The following is a 19037-nucleotide window of genomic DNA, read 5'->3' as shown; positions in this document are numbered from 1 at the left end:
GGTTTGGAGCAGGGGAACTTGTCGAGCCAACTCATTGAAACGATGGTCAACATCTTGTTTCTAACTCTCCTTTCTCTTTTGTAGCTTCAAATTATTTGGATTCCTCAATCTCTTTGAGGTTGCAATTTTGTGTGTTGAGTGAAGTGATATGTCGAAGGCGATGTTTGTCCGAGATCAGATATGATCTGAATTAATTATACTTTCTTTTTATTTATATCTTTGGTAGTGTTTGATGTGTGATTTTGCTTCATTTAGGGTTTGGAAGTTGTGCGGGGATTGTTTGACATATCTAGTTGAGATCCCACTTGTAGGCGTGAATACCAAGACTTTTGAGGTAATTTTGGCTTAGATTTGTATTTGAGGAAGGTTTTTATCCACTTGTTTCTATGAATCATGGTATTATATGCCCATATGCCCATGCATTTCTGCTCGGGCTGAAATTTGGTTGTGTTTCATCCTTGGTTTTTATAACCGGTGTTTCAAGTCAATAAATATTATAATTGTGGAGATTCTATATTTGATTTTGGTTGCTTGTGAGTTCTACATCTGTCAAACTTAAATGGTTAGTGTTGGTATATTGATACAACTGTTAGTTTGTCTTTCAAGGAGTTGTTGCTAGTTGCAAGGTAGGTTCTTATCGTTATGTCTTTCAAATCTTTGTATTTTGTGTATCATAATCTATTCCCAACTGGCACAATAATGCTAGATTTCTTGGTGCTACTTCCTCTTATGGTTGTTATATTCATTTAGATGATTTTGAAAAGTGTTTATGTTATCATCATTATCAAACCGTGTTTGCCCAACAATTCAACACTTTATACAAGGTTATATATATCACTAGACTTTTAGAAAATCTTTACATCCTTCATAAATTAAAAGTGCTTAATAGGTTAAAATTTGATTCATTGTATTAGAGAGAAGTGTAATATATTGAGCCCATTCCTCTTTTGTTAGTTCTAATAGTTAGTCATAATATTTTCTACCAAAATTGTTAAGAGGACTTAGAATTTTTATAATATATTCAAATCAATTTGAGGCTAAGTCCTAATCTTGCTCACTTGTAAATATGTGTAAGGAGATTACCTAGGTCTTCAAGTGGAAAATAATTCTCTCATAATTTTCAAGTGGGAACCAACTTGGTTGAAGAACTGATGGGGCTGCAGGATCGGATCGGTTAGAGACGGCGGCCTCAAACTCGAACTCCTAGAAAGCACTTGCCTCTTCTTCCCGTGGCCAGGAAACCTCAAAGAGGAAGACACGATGCTGCAGGGAAAGGAAAGAAGGGGGGGGGGGGGGGGGGGACATGCGCGCAACCGAAAGGAAAGGAACATGAAAATACAAAGGCGACGATGGAAACCTAGCTCTCGGCTGAAAGTAAAAGTAGAATAGATGTGAGTCGGGGGCGGTGAAGACTTGTTTTCGGAAAAAAACGCTAAGTTAGGAGTTAGGATTTTATCAAAGGATTAGTTTAAAATTAATAAACCGATTAATTTATTAATAAATAGAAAAAATATTATAATCAGTTCAAACTTATTACTTTTGCACATAAGTATATGAATTTTATATTGTGAGTTATTACTTCATCAAATATAAATTATGAAGTAAAATATTAGTAAAAACTAGTTGTGAGATTCATGGTTTTTAATCAATGAAGTAAAAAATGAAATTTATTTCATCAAATTTATTATCGAAGTTAATTATCATATATTATTTCATCAAGTATATATGATAATTAGCTTAGATAATAGATTTGATGAAGTAAATTTAATTTTAGGCTTCATTGATTAAAAATCGTGGGTCTCACTACTAATTTTTACTAATATTTTATTTCATAATTTATATTTGATGAAGTAATAACTCAAAATAAAATTCATATACTTCTGTGCGGAAGTAATAAGTTTGAACTGATTATAATATTTTTCTATCATCTCTTCTACTTTTCCTTTCAGCCGAGAGCTAGGTTTCCATCGTCGCCTTTGTATTTTCAGCTTCCTTTCCTTTCGGTCGCGCGCATGTCTTCCCTCACCCCCCTTCTTTCCTTTCCCAGCAGCGTCGTGTCTTCCTCTTTGAGGTTTCATGCCCACAGGAAAAAGAGGCAAGTGCTTTCTAGGAGTTCGAGTTTGAGGCCGCCGTCTCTAACCAATTCGATCATGCAACCCCATCAGCTCTTCAACAAGGTTGGTTTCCTGCCCTATGGTTTCTGGCATCTCCTACCCTAGGGCATCTCCTTCCCTATAGTTTATGGCATCTCTTCCCTATGTTTTCTTCTAGATTTCCGTAAATCTATCACTCAATTGACATTTTGGATGTTAAATCAATTACTGATATTTCTTACCTCGCCTAAACCATTTTAACTAGTTTTACAACCGGATTATAATCAAGACTGGACTTTTGTTTCCAGTGACTGGACTATCTTCCTAAATCATTGAAGTTGTAAATTTGGTACAAGACTGGACTATTACTGAACTCTTTTGGTGTTCAAAACTTCATCTGCAACATCAACTCTTAAGTCTACTGATATGAAAATGAATCTCGTGTCTCAGATTGCAATGCATAGTGATTTAATAGCCTGCATGTCTTAATGCACTATCGACTGCCCAAAACCGCCACATCAATCTAAAACACACATAAATACATACATTATTAAGAAAATAAATCTCAACAAATTAGTCTTCTTCCAATGGCTTGATTGTCCTAGTAGAAAGCCCTTCATTTTGTTTGTGCTGACTCAATCAGAATGTTGATCAGTTTCATCTGTATATTTTTCATCCAGTGGTGTGTTTTCCAATTGATTATCAATTGTCAGCTTTTTGTTGCTTCAGTAAGATTCCATAATTATCTTCTGTAATATGGCCATCCATGGCTTCAGATTTTTTAATTTTGTTTATGAAGATTGCTTCAAGTCCTTTAGACTAAGATAATTTTGTTTAATTGTCTTCTTTAACATGCCAATATTCCCAAATCATGCAGAGTGAGAGAAGAGTGCAGGATTATCTTTGTTGAAGAACAATAATGACACAAGGAGTTAAATTTGAATACATGCGCATATACTCCATGATATAAACTAATGGAACTGTTGAAGAAGATGAGATTTCCAAAGCGGTACAGTATCATTTTATTAACCTTTATCTGCACAAGTCTGTGCTATCTAGAGCGAATAGGATTTTCAATTGCGTACACAGCGGCTGCAGATAGCATTGGTGTGAATCAATCAAGCAAGGGTCTAATACTTTCGGTATTCTACTATGGATATGTTGTGTCACAAGTGCCTGGGGGTTTGGCTGCACAATATGTTGGAGGACGACGAGTTCTGTTGTTTTCGTTTTTGCTGTGGTCGCTAACATGTGCATTTGCTCCACTAGATGCCGGTAAAGTGAATATGATGGTTGTTGCCCTCTTCCTTTTAGGTGTGGCACAAGGCTTTATATTCCCCTCCATTCACACAATTCTAGCACAATGGGCCCCTCCCCATGAGCGCTCGCGTTCTGTTTCTCTTACGACATCCGGGATGTACCTAGGAGCAGCTGGTGGTATGCTTGTGTTGCCAAGTCTGGTAAAAAACAAGGGACCTCAGTCAGTTTTCATGGTTGAATCAGCTCTGGGTATCATATGGTCATTTCTCTGGTTTAGGTTTTCTAGTGATCCAGTTCGTTCCGAACATCCCAAAGCTGCTGCTGCAGGTTTCGGAGAGCACAACTTGCCTATTTCAAGAGAAAAGAAAATCCCAAGTGCTGGAAACCTGAGGCGCTTCACTAAAATTCCTTGGAAGAAAATAATTTTCAACTTATCGATTTGGGCAATCATGGTAAACAACTTCACCTTTCACTATGCACTGTACGTACTAATGAACTGGTTGCCAACGTACTTTGAACTCGGCCTTCAGCTCAGTCTTCAGGACATGGGATCTTCTAAGATGATTCCTTACTTCAACATGTTCATCTTCTCAAACACAGGAGGGATTTTAGCTGATCACTTAATCACAGGAAGGTTCTTATCAGTGACCAAGACTCGGAAGCTTCTCAACACCATCGGCTTTGTCATTGCAGCTCTTGCTCTAATGGCCATTCCACTATTCAAGAATCCCTCCTGGACTGTCATATGCTCTTCGATTTCTCTTGGATTCTTAACACTTGGAAGAGCCGGGTTCGCTGTAAATCACATGGACGTGGCTCCGTGATATGCAGGAATTGTTATGGGAGTTTCGAATACCGCCGGGACCTTAGCTGGTATCGTTGGCGTCGGGCTCACCGGAAGGATCTTGGAGGGCGCAAAGTCAGCTGATATGGATCTTACAAGCATAGAATGTTGGAAAAATGTCTTCTTGATCCCAACCTATCTCTACATATTTAGTTCTTTCTTTTTTTTTTACTATTCGCAACAGGTGAAAAATTTTTTGAGTAACTAACCCTCCCTCGGCATGTTTGTTGGTCCATGGACACTCACACTCTTATTACCATTTGATATGGTAGCAAAAATAAAGTGTACAAGTATATTGCTAGCCAAAGCAGTACAAGAGGGTAAATCGTAAATGCATGTGATACTAAATTTGTATTACTGATTGGAAAAAATTTAAGTTTTGAGATACCAAATTTGTATTATCCTCGGAAAAATTTAAAGTTTTTCTTTTATTATGGTTATTGTTAGTGACAAAAAGGGGAGTTTTACTGATCTTATGGTCACACATTTAAGTTGTGGAAATAATCTTTATTATGTAGACTAGTAGATTTAATGTGGTTCTATTCTTCTTTGGGACCATGAGCTTCGAGCTCTATGCTGTTGTATTATCAGTTTGGGTATTCTATCTATACTCATTGCCAATTAGGCTTTGGTCTAAAGTTGCTGTCATGTTTGATATAATCGCGTGAAGTTTCATTAATAGATTTCAAATGGAATTTGAGATAGTTGGAAGTATTCAAACTTGGTTATGGTCAGGCACCAAAATCCAGGACATAAAGCATGCTGTGAACTAACATGTCTAAGTGCTACCTGTGTCTCTTGTTGCTAAGAGTGAATTCTTTGAGTACCTATTCATTTAATGCCCTTACATTAATGCTCCTAGCAGATCATATCTATTAAGTATATAAATATAAAGAGTGGTCACTTTTCTAGCAGATCAAGCTTTTGAATCCTAAGTAGTTAGCCAATAAATTTTAGTGTGGTATTCTAATAGGAGGTACTTCGTGAATCTTCATATATGTTTGTGACAATAATATTATCTCATTGAAGTCATTGGGTTTGGGTTATTGTATCTGACCCCAAAGAGTTGGGACAAATATAGGTTGTTGATGTTGACAACAATGATGATAACATCTTATTTTGATATGGCAAAAAATTATTGTTGGTTAATTGTATGATCTTACATTTATGCTCCTATCCTGTGAACCTCTCATTGTATTTGAGATCTCGTTCTTGACAAGCTTGGGAGTAAGCAATATATCAATGCTTGGAACTATAAATATTGTTCAAGCTGAATACGGTGAGTTAACTATGTTAGTCTGACTTGGTTTTTTCTTGGTTCCATGTCGAGCTTGTATTTATTGCTATCCTTGTTACTCATTCAGCATGTATCATCATTTCTTGTGAATCATATGGTGAATTGTGCCCTTCCATTGCAGGATGATAGTCTGATGCTTAGTATACATTGTGTAGTCCTCCAAAGTTTCATTGTAAAGCATATAGTTTAAATTGCTTTCATTATTACTTAAATAAGTTGGTTCTTTATGAAAATTACAAAGTGATATACTTTTCAATTTTTGGTGATACAATTGACACTTTAAAAGCAATTTGTAGATGAATAAATTCAATGAGTTAATTAATTGAACTTTTGATACTCCTATTCTAGGGTTGGAATTTCCAAGAATTTTTTCACTCAAATTTGCAACAACCTACAACTTTTTAAAAAGATTTGTTTGGTTCAAATCTTGTGTTTCGGTAAGTTGGGAATTAGTTATAGTTATGGAATCATATCAATTTGGCACATAATGTTTAGAATAATCACACATGTTCTTTTTGTGTGTGATAATGGTATCTTTTTGGTTGGTACTTAATAGTCCTTATGACATCTAGAGTGTCTTACTCATAAAATGTAAATAGTGTTGCAGGTTTTGGCTGCAGTCATCAAAGCAGGTGCTGCTAGGGAACACGAAATACTTGCTGAGATCAGAGATGCTGTTTTTTCATTTATTCGTAAAATTGAACCAAAGAAGGTTATGGATACTATGCTAGTTTCACGTGTCAGAATATTATACATAAGATCTCTGCTTGCTCGATCACCTGAGCTGCAATTGATCAAGGTAATGTATCCCACTCGCTGCTACCTTCTAAGAGTTTCTTACTGAACTGGTTTCATTTCTTGCTAGCTGTGAAATCCTTTAATCTTGTTCCACTCCTTTTTAGTAGGTTTCTTCAGTAGAACGGTTCCTTGAAAAAGCTAATGATGGCCATAGCAGATGCTCTAGCTGTGGTAGTAGTCCTAGTAGATCTTTGGTTCACTATGATTCAGTTCATGGTTTTAAGGTGAACATAAAACCAGAAAAAAAAAGTTTAAATTGTCATCCATAGTCTTAAAGCTTCGAGGGATTGATCATGTATAAACATTTTTCAAGACAGGGAAAAAGTACTACTTAGACTATTGGCTAACACATATGTTACTTGTGTCCTAAGTATTCTTTGGTTTGTAAGCGTAGGAGACGTGGAGGCATCATGTTACTGGATGAAAGCTCCGAGAAATAACTGAGGAGGCTAAACCTTTTGTCATTGGAAATGAGGCACTTGCCGCACTCTTTGTTCATACACCAGCTGGTGAGTTGCAGTGCCAAATTCGGTCATGGCTCGCAGAGAATTATGATTTCCTCTCTGTCGTGGGTGCTGATTCTATCAGTGGAAATTCTACTAGCCAACTAGAACTTCTGTCAACTGCCATTATGGATGGATGGATGGCTGGTCTTGGTACTGCACAGTTTCCGAGTACTGATGCTTTGGGCCAACTTTTGTCTGAGTACACCAAGCGAGTTTATTCATCACAATTGCAACATTTAAAGGTGCTACTATTGTTATTATCCTACTAATGGTTGCAAGTTCTTGAGGTTTTATGGCCAATTACATTCCTTTACCTCTTTTTCTTATTTCAAATGGAGTGTTGTATTTTTACAACAGATTATAATTGGTCTGCTTCAGTCCAAGCAGGTGGGTGGGGGTGAGTTGAATGAATGATTAGGTGGTTGGATTGATTAACCCGTCAAGACATGGTGAGCCAGATGATTCAGAAGGCGCGATTAGGCCAGGTGGCCCGATAGGTATTGATGGACCGAGTGGTCCTAACAGGCACGTCGGGTTGCATGTGTTGGACGGTGTAAGATTGAGCAGGCTGAACAATTTGGGTGGGTCAAGTGTACTATATGGTTTGGGCGTAACTAGTACCGAATGGGCAGAACAAGTTGGGGAGGGTAAGGGACAAGTTGCGCTGGATGGACTATTTAATCTGAACATGCATATTAATTGGCCAGTTTGCTTAGTCTGGGAGGCAGGGTGGATCAATCACACTGAACTAGGCAAATCGTGTGAGCTAGATGAATTATACAATACTTCTTGTAAAGCATTTTATCATTGTAAAAACAACTTTGTATCTATTTCTTATAATATTTCAATTCCATGAATCAAATACTCCATTAGTATGTCTTCTTTTCTACTTGAGTTCACATGTATGATGAACTGGGAATCAGAAACATTCTTGATTGCATATATCCATTCTTATCCTGTTATTTGTATTAACAGTCTATTTCTAATATTCCATTGGATGTACTTATTTTAGTAATTTAAAAGTGCTAAACTATAAAATCTACCTTAAGCACTTCTCATAAAATCTAACCTAAATTTAAAGGGACGGAGGAGATTAAGTACCACGCCATCCTTATGAGGATCTATCATGAGGGTGGAATGGTTCTAAATGACTATAAGTAAATCCTAATGAATATTTTCCTTGTTTAATGGGATGGTAAATAAATTTGTGTAACGAGTTCTTTGCAACTAACAGCACAAAAAAATTGTGATTTAAAAAGAAAAGTCATTTATTTTAAGACTTTTGAAAAATATTTTTAGGGTATATTTGATAGTTATATAAATTAAGCGGATAGATTATGATATGTTTATTTTGTTTAAGGTAATGAATATAAAAATTAATCATCACATTATGTTTTTTTAATAAACATTATGTATATAAAATTAAACTATTGCTAAACTAAGAAAATATAGAATAATTTGATTACCTTCTAAGATTTTAAATATGTTTTAAATTTTTATTTAGTTATAGTGATAAAATGATATCATTAATGAAATTATTTATTTGATTTATCTAATTTTTTCAATTAACTTAAATTATATAGTTTATTTAATTTATTTAAATTATTCAACTTTGTTGGATCGAAAGCGTTAGGGGGGGGGGTGAATAGCGCTTGTAGTTATTTCGTTTGTTTCGTATTCGGAAATCGTTCGAGAGTAATGCAGCGGAAATAAAGGAAAAAACCAAGCACAGAAAAGATCCAAGTGTTTTTACTTGGTTCGGAACCTTGGGGGACTCCTACTCCAAGGCTCTCGCTCGTTGAGCGATTACTTTGAGCAATTCACTATCAAATCGTAATAGTACAGATATGAATTAAGTACATCAGAATTAAGCAATACCGACAACAAAGAAACGAAAGCTGGAGCTCCGGGTCGTCGGGGTTATGTTGCAGCACTTCGGGATCGTCTCGTTAGCAGCTTGTAGCGTTAGGATTACTCGGGAGTTGTGTTTTTTTTTGCTGTTGCTCGAATCCCTCTTTTATGCAGTGCTGGAGGCGCCTCCAAGCCTGTCCGAGGTGCCTCCAGGCCGTCGAGTCGCACGGGTGGATCAGTGCAAGCCTGGTCGCGCCTTATCCCTTTAAAGGCGCCTCCAACACTTGGTCCAAGGCGCCTCCAGCTTCCTCCGAGGCGCCTCCAGCTCTTCTGGACAGCTGGCTTTGGGTTGTACCCGAGGCATCTCCATAGGGGCTTGGAGGCGCCTCGGACACTGTTCATCCGAGGCCAAAGTTGTTTCTTTGTTCCTGTAAAGTGTGTTAGTCCCAAACACATTCCCTGCAAAACAAAGTTAGCATAAGAAATGATATAACAAATAATAGTCGACGGTCATCGGACTGTCCGGGTCTGACTTCGGATTTCCGACCGGAAATCCTAGGTCGACTCGACGCCTACTGTTCCCTCTATGGGGAACGCGCCCTCACCTACTCCACTCAGAAGATTTACCTATTGCTAGTACGATCCTCCAGATCGACTGGACTTTTGCTCGGCGCTCGATGCTTTCGGACTTTCTGCTGAACTCCCGCTTCCTGGCCTGTCCAGTCTTTCACCTGGTTCGCGACACCAGGACTTTTCACCTAGGGTTACCACCCCCTAGGACTTTTGCCTGAAGCTCTCGACCCGCCAAGACTTTCCGCATATGGTTACCACCCCCTATGACCTAGGGTTACCACCCCCTAGGGTTTTCACCTTGTCTAACTACAGCTAGGGCTTTTACCTAAGAGCACTTAGGACTTTCCTGCAAGCTCCATGAACTTATTAGATCACAAGATGACTTAACTTTGAACTCTTTGCCATTATCAAAACTTGGATTCGATCGTCTGATGCTTCCCGCACTAATAATCTCCCCCTTTTTGATTATAACAACTCAGATTCAAAGTTAAGTAAAACAAAATGCATAAATAAACATAAACATGCTTTTAAATAAGAAGTTTAAGCACAAACGTAAGCATACTTAAGTGACAAGCTAAGGAAATTTTAAGCTTTATAAAGGTTAAAGTAACTTTAAAATTTTCAAAGTTAAGGCTCCCCCTTAAGGTTCCCCCTTAATAAGAGAATCCTAAATTTGAATTTTTGTCCTACTCTCCCCTTTTGCCATAAATCAAAAAAAACTTTGTAGGAAAAACTTAGTGAAACATGTTGAAGCCTAAAAAATACTTGTAGGGAAACCTTTGTAAGAGAAATTTTGCTAAGTGAAAATAGTTTAAGTGCCAAATAACTATGTTTAGCCAAAATTTTGAAGACTTAAGCTTTTAAAAACTTTATTTAAAGATATTTGATTAAACTTAAAAGTCTTTTAAAAAGGAATTTTCTTAAGTATGTAAATTGAATTATGTTTAGGGAAAACTTTTAAAGAGAACAGTTAGCTTTTAAAAACGAATGTTTGGCTAATTTTGAAGAGCTATTCAAACGCATGGCTTTTTATAATTAATTTTCATTATAAAACTGTTAGCTAAATGTATAATGAGATAATTCTTCAATAAAGTCTAAAAGATTTATTTAAGAAAAGTTTAGCCAATTTTGAAACTTAGGTGAAATCTTTAAGTTGATTAATTTTTGAAAAATATTTTAAGTTGATTAAATTTTTGAAAATTTTTTTAAGTTGATTAAATTTTGAAAAATATTTTAAGTTGATTAAATTTTTGAAAAATATTTTAAGTTTATTAAATTTTGAAAAATATTTTAAGTTAATTGAATTTTGAAAAATATTTTAAGTTAATTTAATTTTGAAAAATATTTTAAGTTGATTAAATTTTGAAAAATATTTTAAGTTAATTGAATTTTGAAAAATATTTTAAGTTAATTTAATTTCAAAAAATATTTTAAGTTAATTATATTTTTGAAAAATATTTTTAGTTGATTAAATTTTTGAAAAATATTTTAAGTTAATTAAATTTTGAAAAATATTTATGTTAATTAAATTTTGAAAAATATTTTAAGTTGATTAAATTTTTGAAAAATTAATAGTTATATAAATTAAGCGGATAGATTATGATATGTTTATTTTGTTTAAGGTAATGAATATAAAAATTAATCATCACATTATGTTTTTTTAATAAACATTATGTATATAAAATTAAACTATTGCTAAACTAAGAAAATATAGAATAATTCGATTACCTCCATTTGATCTAAGATTTTAAATATGTTTTAATTTTTATTAGTTTAGGGTTTAGGGTTTAGGGTTAATCGTTATTGGTTAAGCGTTAATCGTTAAGCGTTAATCATTAAGCATTAAGCGTTAATCTTTATTGGTTAAGCGATAGCCGTTAAGCGTAAAACGTTAATCGTTAATCGGTATTGGTTAAGCGTTAATCGTTAATCGTTAAGCGTTAATCGTTATTGGTTAAGCGTTAATCGTTATTGGTTAAGCGTTAATCGTTATTGGTTAAACGTTATTCGTTAAGCATTAATCGTTAAGCGTTATTCGTTTAGCGTTAAGCGTTAATCTTTATTGTTTAAGCGTTAATCGTTATTGTTTAAGCGTTAATCGTTAAGCGTTAAGCGTTAAGCGTTAATCATTATTGTTTAAGCGTTAAGCGTTATTCTTTATTGTTTAAGCGTTAATTGTTAAGCGTTAAGCGTTAATCATTATTGTTTAAGCGTTAATCGTTATTGGTTAAGCGCTAATCGTTATGCGTTAATCGTTATTGTTTAAGCGTTAATCGTTAAGCGTTAATCAGTATTGGTTAAGGGTTAATCGTTAAGCGTTATTCGTTATTGGTTAAGCATTATTCTTTAATCGTTATTGGTTAAGCGTTAATCGTTATTGGTTAAGCATTAATCGTTAAGCGTTAATCGCTATTTGTTAAGCGTTTTGCGTTATTCGTTAAGCGTTATTCGTTAATCGTTATTTGTTAAGCGTTAATCGTTACGCGTTAAGCGTTAATCGTTAAGCGTTAAGCGTTAATCTTTTTTGGTTAAGTCTTAATGGTTAAGCGTTACGCATTAATCGTTTTTGGTTAAGCTTTAATCATTATTGGTTAAGCGTTAATCGTTAAGCGTTAAGTGTTATTCGTTATTGGTTAAGCGTTAGTCATTAAGCGTTAAGCGTTAATCATTATTGGTTAAGCGTTAATCATTAAGCGTTAAGCGTTAATCGTTATTGGTTAAGCGTTAATCGTTAAGCGTTAAGCGTTAAGCTTTAATCGTTACGAGTTTAGGATTGTTCTTTTAAGCGTTAATGGTTAATCATTAAGGGATATCCGTTAATCGTTAAGGATTAATCGTAAATGGTTAAGCGTTAAGCGTTAATCGTTATGGTTTAAGGGCAAATAGGTCAGGGCTTTAGGCCTTAGGCCTAAGATGGCCTTAATTGCCTAATTGGGTTTCATGGTACTATAGTGGGTTACATGGGATGTTACGCATTTAACCTTTTGGTTTTTTTTCCCATTATGCCTGTTGTCCTTTTGGGCTTTTGAGCCTTTGTGCTTGTGTGAATTTGTGCTAAAATACCATTGGGTAATTTAGTTTTTGATAAATGAGCTTTTTCCCCCTTTCTCATACATCTACTATCAAAGATGATTATAGAAGATTATATTTGATTAGCTTTCATTACATGATCGCATACTTTTTTCCTATTATCTCTTTGATGTGCCCTAGAAAACAAATGCACGCTTATTGTTATAAGTTCATCATGATTCTCACAAGGCTGATTACGTAGCATAATATATCATACATCATACATACGTTTATTATTATAAATTCATACCATCAGCCATACCGTACTATTACGTAGCATAGAGTAGCATACAATACCATACAATACCATACAATACCTTACAGTACCATTAGATAGACACCTTAAGAGATATCACAGAGTTTACATTACAGGAGATCTGATCGCATCCCATCACATCACATAATATATAATAACATAACACACTACAGTATTAAGACGGATCACTAACATTCGGCGTTTAGGGATGTGGGTAACCCAGCATCCTGTGACAATCGCGCATCGATCAACGACGACTAGATGGATGTGCCCTTTCATATTCTTCCCAATGTCGTCGCATGCACCTCATGATGTGGAGGTATTCGGCATTCGGATCTTCTTGGACCATAACAGAACACCTAGTAAGCTGTAGTTCGCCATCCTGACTCAATCCGATCTTCCCTTTGACTCGGACAAGCTTCCCCCCGACAAGTGATTCGGCCTGCCTGTTTGAAATTTCTCGCGTCACAACACCTTGTTCGGGATGTTGATTGATGAATTGAATGCATGTAATGGTGCCGCTGCCATCGTAAAGACGGAGAGTCACAGTCTGGTCGGTCTGATGTGTTGGTGCGGGTAGCACTAACGATTTAACCCAGGTTTTGATGAATGACAAATCAGGTTAAGTTAGTTTGTTTTTGTCTGACACTTTGATCGAGTGTGCAGGAGAAGTCCAGCTAGGTCGACGGGCTGACCGGATAGCTGGCGAGAAGTCCAAGCGGGTCGACGGGCTGACCGGACGCTTGGCGAGAAGTCCAGCTAGGTCGACGGGCTGATCGGATAGCTGGCAAGAAGTCCAAGCGGGTCGACGGGCTGACCGGACGCTTGGCGAGAAGTCCAGCTAGGTCGACGGGCTGACCGGATAGCTGGCGAAAAGTCCAGACGGGTCGAAGGGCTGACCGGACGTCTGGCAGGTAAGTAAGGTAAGTCACTGGAGGGGAGTGACTGAGAGGACGCGTTCCCGGGAAGGGAACATTAGGTGTCGATCCGGCTTAGATCCATTTCGGATATCTAAGTCGAGATCGTGACTAGATTCCGGTCTCAGAAAGACGGAATCTAAGTCATACTCCTTTTTGCTAATTCATACTCACTTTGCTTTTGCTAACAATCTGTGTTGCAGGGTAAATTTGCCTCCCGACTAACGTTTGTCTTGCAGGACGGATTCTGCGAGAAAACAGGGTCCGGGCGCTCGGAAGGAATTCGGGCGCCCGGAGGTCGGGGCGCCCGGAAGGGATCCGGGCGCCCGGGAGGGAAATTTCATCCTGATCGCGCGTCGCCACGTGGAGCTCGCTGGTTGGACTTGCCACGTCTCACCAGGGCGCCCGGAAGGCATCCAGGGCGCCCCGAGCCTCATATAAAAGAAGGGTTAGAGGAGAGCTTCAGCACTACAACGAAAAGAAAAGTCTTCCACTGCTCTGCACTTCTGCGACGCTAACAAAGCTCCGACACTACGCTCCTTTCTTGTCTTTATTGTCGGTATTTGTTTTTCATTTTCGTTAGCATTCATTGTACTGTTTTTTGTAATCATTATTTCGAACTGCTAGTGAATTGCCCAACGAAAGTGGTCAAGGACCACGGGCCTTCGAGTAGGAGTCGTCACAGGCTCCGAACGAAGTAAAAACATCTGTGTCTATTTTATTTTTCCGCTGCGTTTATACTCGTCTTTTTCGAATCGATATTCACCCCCCCTCTATCGAATCTAACGGTCCTACAAGTGGTATCAGAGCAGGTACCGCTCTGATTTGGTGCAACTGCCAATCAGACAAAGAGGGGGTCTTTTTAAAGAAAAATTATATATCGTTCGTTTTTAAAATAAAACCTTACGCCTTTCGTTTTTTCCCTCCAAAACTGGTTTTGAAAAATACATCGTCATCTTTTCACTATTATTTAGTATCGACAAAATATTACATTTTCAAAAATTTGAGATAATATTTTTTATTAATATTTTATTATTTTTTTTAAAAAAAAAATTTGTAGTGAAATATTATTTTTTTTCCAGCACTGCTAATCCAAGACCAAGTCTTGGGATTTTGTCTTTGTTTCATTGTGTGCAAGAACAATGTCTTTTCAAGAAGGATGGAACCCCAATGAACCACCACCATACGATGAAGACTTCAACTACTGGAGGCGAAGAATGGAATGCTTCTTAGGAAGCGTAGATATCGATTATATGCTAATATTGAAAAAATCTTCTCAGAACTCGGAGCTGAATAAAAACGTAAGTAAAATTATTTATAATATTTTACCTAGCAATATTATATGCAGACTAGAAAAATACAAGAATGCATATGAGCTATGGACCTAGTTGATCAAGCTTCACGAGACGCCAATGGAGCTAGAAGATCAAGTTAAAGTCGAATCCGGACTCGAGTCAGATCCAACGGAGAAGCCTGCTGAATTAGGGGTTGCGCTCAAGGTTTGTAATAATTACCAAAACACCCTTGCTAGTAGTAGTTTAAAATATGTGCATGTTAATTTGGGGGGAAATATATTATTACGTCCCTATTGTTTTTGAATTTTCCCACTTATGTCCCTGAAATGTTTTCGTTCCCATTTATATCCCTCATAAATCGTTTTCATTCCCACTTATGTCCCTGCCGTTAACTGATCCGTGAATATGAGACGGAATCGGCACGTGCTCGTAAAAATCCCAAAAAAATCCTGATTCCTCGTTCATCCGACGCAAACCTCATTCATTCGAGCATAGATGCCTTGTCGCGAACGTGGCCCTCGAGAATATATGCAGCAAACTCATCAAATCGATGAATTTATGCTCTCAATCGATCAAAAAAAAAGAACTGGAGCAAAGATTTTAAATAGGACGAGAAGAGAGAGCGAGAGAGGGAGGTGCAGATCGAGAGATCGAGATGGATTTGCAGAAGGAGCACGAGCTCCACTTGGCCCAAAGGCACAGAGAAAGAGAGCTGACGAGAGTCGAGGGCCTGGTGATCACCATCGCCCTGCTGCTGGTGGTGGCCTACATGTACTGAACCTGTACCGGTGACGCAGTAGCTTCCTCAAGTACGCCCTCCACGCCTTCGACGTTATCTCCGGCTCCCTGGTCCCGTACACCATCGACTCGATGCAGCAAATGACCTTCGCGCAAAAGGACTTCAACTGGCCCTGGGTGGCGCTCCTCCTCGTCCTCACTGACATCGTTTGCCATGCCGATTTCGAGAAGAACAGGTTGAGCAGGTTGAAGTACGAGTTCGTCAAGATCATGGACTCTGTCTACACCGGCATTCTCTACACCACCAGCGACCGCCAGATTCTGCCGGCCATCTGGACGATACTGATGTTGCACGTGGTGAAGCTCCTGTTCAGGATGTGGGTGTTTCAGCTGGCCGATCAGTCTTACCGGCACGGTCAAAACTCGCGGCTGGTTGCTGACTACATGAGCTACGAGCACGAATTGAGCAGCTCTGAGAAGCCAGATCCGATCACCACGAGAGGCTACAAGTACTTGGTCTACGACGAAGCCAAACCGGAGAACAAGTTGCAGCCTGCGCCATCGGATTACCTGATCGAGCTGCGGGTAGCTAATGAGAAGAGACTGATCACCCTGGAGAAGGTCTGGCAGTGCCAAGGAAGCCTACTCACGACCGGCGATCCAGACAGCAGGCTCAAAGATCTGTGTCTCTCCTTTGTGCTCCACAAGTTGATCCGGCGAAAATTCGACGACCTGCAACCGCTGCCGAAGCCCGATCATGAAAAGGCCCATTAGTTGATTTTTTAGGAGATTTTTACAAGCACGTGCAAATCACGTGCCGATTCCGTCTCATATTCACGGATCAGTTAACAGCAGGGACATAAGTGGGAACGAAAAATGATTTATGAGGGACATAAATGGGAACGAAAACGATTTATGAGGGACATAAATGGGAACGAAAACATTTCAGGGACATAAGTGGGAAAACTCAGAAACAATAGGGACGTAATAATGTATTTCCCCTTAATTTGGATATGTCTGAAAGAATATGTGAAAATAGTATACATGACAATATTTGTGAAAATACCCCTATGATATTTTCTGATAAAATAAATATAATTAATTCAGAAAATATAGTGATAAAATAAATATAATTAATTTAGAAAATAGAAAAAATATAAAAATAATCAATAAATCTAAAAATTCGAATTTAAACATAAACAAATTTGAAAATTCGAACAAAAAGGATGACAAGGTCAATATTAATCTAGACATAATTAAATTATTTAATAATCTAGACAATATCAATCTGGAAAATTCTATCCAAACCCAAGATAATTTAATTAACAAAAAATTAAATTTTAATGATAAGACTTATTTAATAAATTCCACTAATTATATCAACTTAAAAGGTAAAGAAAATATAAGGATAAAATCAAACACTTTGATAAAATCAAAACGAAAGTTAACAAACTTAAAATTAAATGTTAAAGATAACATATTAAACAAAAATAATCTAGAAAATTTAAAATTAACAATTAATAAAAAATTAAAAGATAAACCTTTAAAGAAATATAATTCAAACAATTTAATTAACTCAAAAATAAATAAAAACCTAAACTTTAAAAATAAGCTATTAAAGAAAGATAATTCAATTAACCCAATAAAATTGAAATTGAAATTGAAAGAAAATTTAAATGTTAAATATACTCTTTTAAAGAAAGATAATTTGACCAATTTAATTAATTCAAAATTAAAAACTTAAATTTAAATTACAAATTAAACATTAAAACTTAACTAAAACCAACTCTAATTATACAAGAAATCTTAAAAAGAAAAATCAATAATTTAAGGGAGGCTCCAAAATATTGGCACCTCAAAAATAACTACCCGACAGGGTAACCAAAATAACCCGGCAGAGTAATTAGGATTAGTTAAAAAGGGACCCAGTTTAACTTGAATCACGGTACGGGTAAAGTTTTTGGATGATAGTAAGTTAGGGAAGCTTGGGCATCGCATGTCTAGAAAGATATGACTGCGATCTGGTGCATTTGGCCAAGTGGAACTGACCGAAGCTACCCTTAAACAGAACCTAACTAGTTAGACCAAGGTTTAGTACTAAGCTCCATGGATAGGACTATTCGGAAAACCTCGAAAGGTTGGTTACTTCTAATGACGTCCAAGTGACTCGCCAAGCTTAGAAGTTTATCCGAAGAATGCCTATTTGTTGATACCAAAGCTAAACCTGAATCTAACACAAGTTAAATCAAACCCTATAATTGAATCTAATTCATCTCTCAAAATTGTAGGATTCCCTGATTGAAAATATAGATCAGGTGAGATGACTAAGGACCTAAAAGAAATTAATTAAATTAAATTAAATTAAAATTAAATCAATTAAATTAAAATAACATTTTCTTTAATTTAAAATTTTATTTTAAAAAATTAAACTTAAATTATCTTAACCTAAAAATTATTTTGAAAATTATTTTAAAAATTCTTTTAAAACCATTAAAACTTATTTAAAAAAAAAATATTTTAAAAATTCTTTAAAAACTATTTTAAAAATTATTTAAAAATTATTTTAAAAATTCTTTAAAAATTATTTTAATTTTTTTTTAAAAAACTATTTTAAAAATTCTTTAAAAACTATTTTAAAAATTCTTTAAAAATTATTTTAAAAATTCTTTAAAAATTATTTTAAAAATTCTTTAAAAATTATTTTAAAAATTCTTTAAAAATTATTTTAAAAATTATTTAAAAACTATTTTAAAAATTATTTTAAAAATTCTTTTAAAAACTATTTTAAAAATTCTTTAAAAACTATTTTAAAAATTCTTTAAAAACTATTTTAAAACTTCTTTTAAAAACTATTTTAAAAATTCTTTAGAAATTATTTTAAAAATTCTTTAAAAATTATTTTAAAAATTCTTTTAAAAACTATTTTAAAAATTCTTTTAAAAACTATTTTAAAAATTCTTTTAAAAACTATTTTAAAAATTCTTTTAAAAACTATTTTAAAAATTCTTTAAAAACTATTTTAAAAATTCTTTTAAAAATTCTTTTAAAACTATTTTAAAAATTCTTTTTAAAACTATTTTAAAAATTCTTTAAAAGCTATTTTAAAAATTCTTTTAAAAACTAATTTAAAAATTATTTAAAAACTATTTTAAAAATTCTTTTAAAAACTATTTTAAAAATTCTTTTAAAAACTATTTTAAAAATTCTTTTAAAAACTATTTTAAAAATTCTTTAAAAACTATTTTAAAAATTCTTTAAAAACTATTTTAAAAATTCTTTTAAAAATTCTTTAAAAACTATTTTAAAAATTCTTTAAAAAATTCTTTTAAAAATTCTTTTAAAAATTCTTTAAAAACTATTTTAAAAATTCTTTTTAAAACTATTTTAAAAATTCTTTAAAAGCTATTTTAAAAATTCTTTTAAAAACTAATTTAAAAATTCTTTAAAAACTATTTTAAAAACTTATTTTTAAATTTATTCTTTTAAAACTTATTTTGAAAATTATATTAAAAATTCTTTTAAAACTTTTAAAACTTATTT

At 35.1% G+C, this 19037-nt stretch overlaps 1 pseudogene; it reads left to right on the top strand.

Annotated features, from left to right (window-relative positions):
• Positions 1 to 2961: 2961 nt before the first annotated feature.
• LOC121984097 lies at positions 2962 to 4401 on the top strand (annotated as a pseudogene).
• Positions 4402 to 19037: the final 14636 nt, after the last annotated feature.

The sequence above is a fragment of the Zingiber officinale genome, chromosome 5B (assembly GCF_018446385.1).
Source record: "Zingiber officinale cultivar Zhangliang chromosome 5B, Zo_v1.1, whole genome shotgun sequence".
Lineage (NCBI taxonomy): Eukaryota > Viridiplantae > Streptophyta > Magnoliopsida > Zingiberales > Zingiberaceae > Zingiber > Zingiber officinale.
This window is presented reverse-complemented; position numbering and strand designations above follow the sequence as displayed.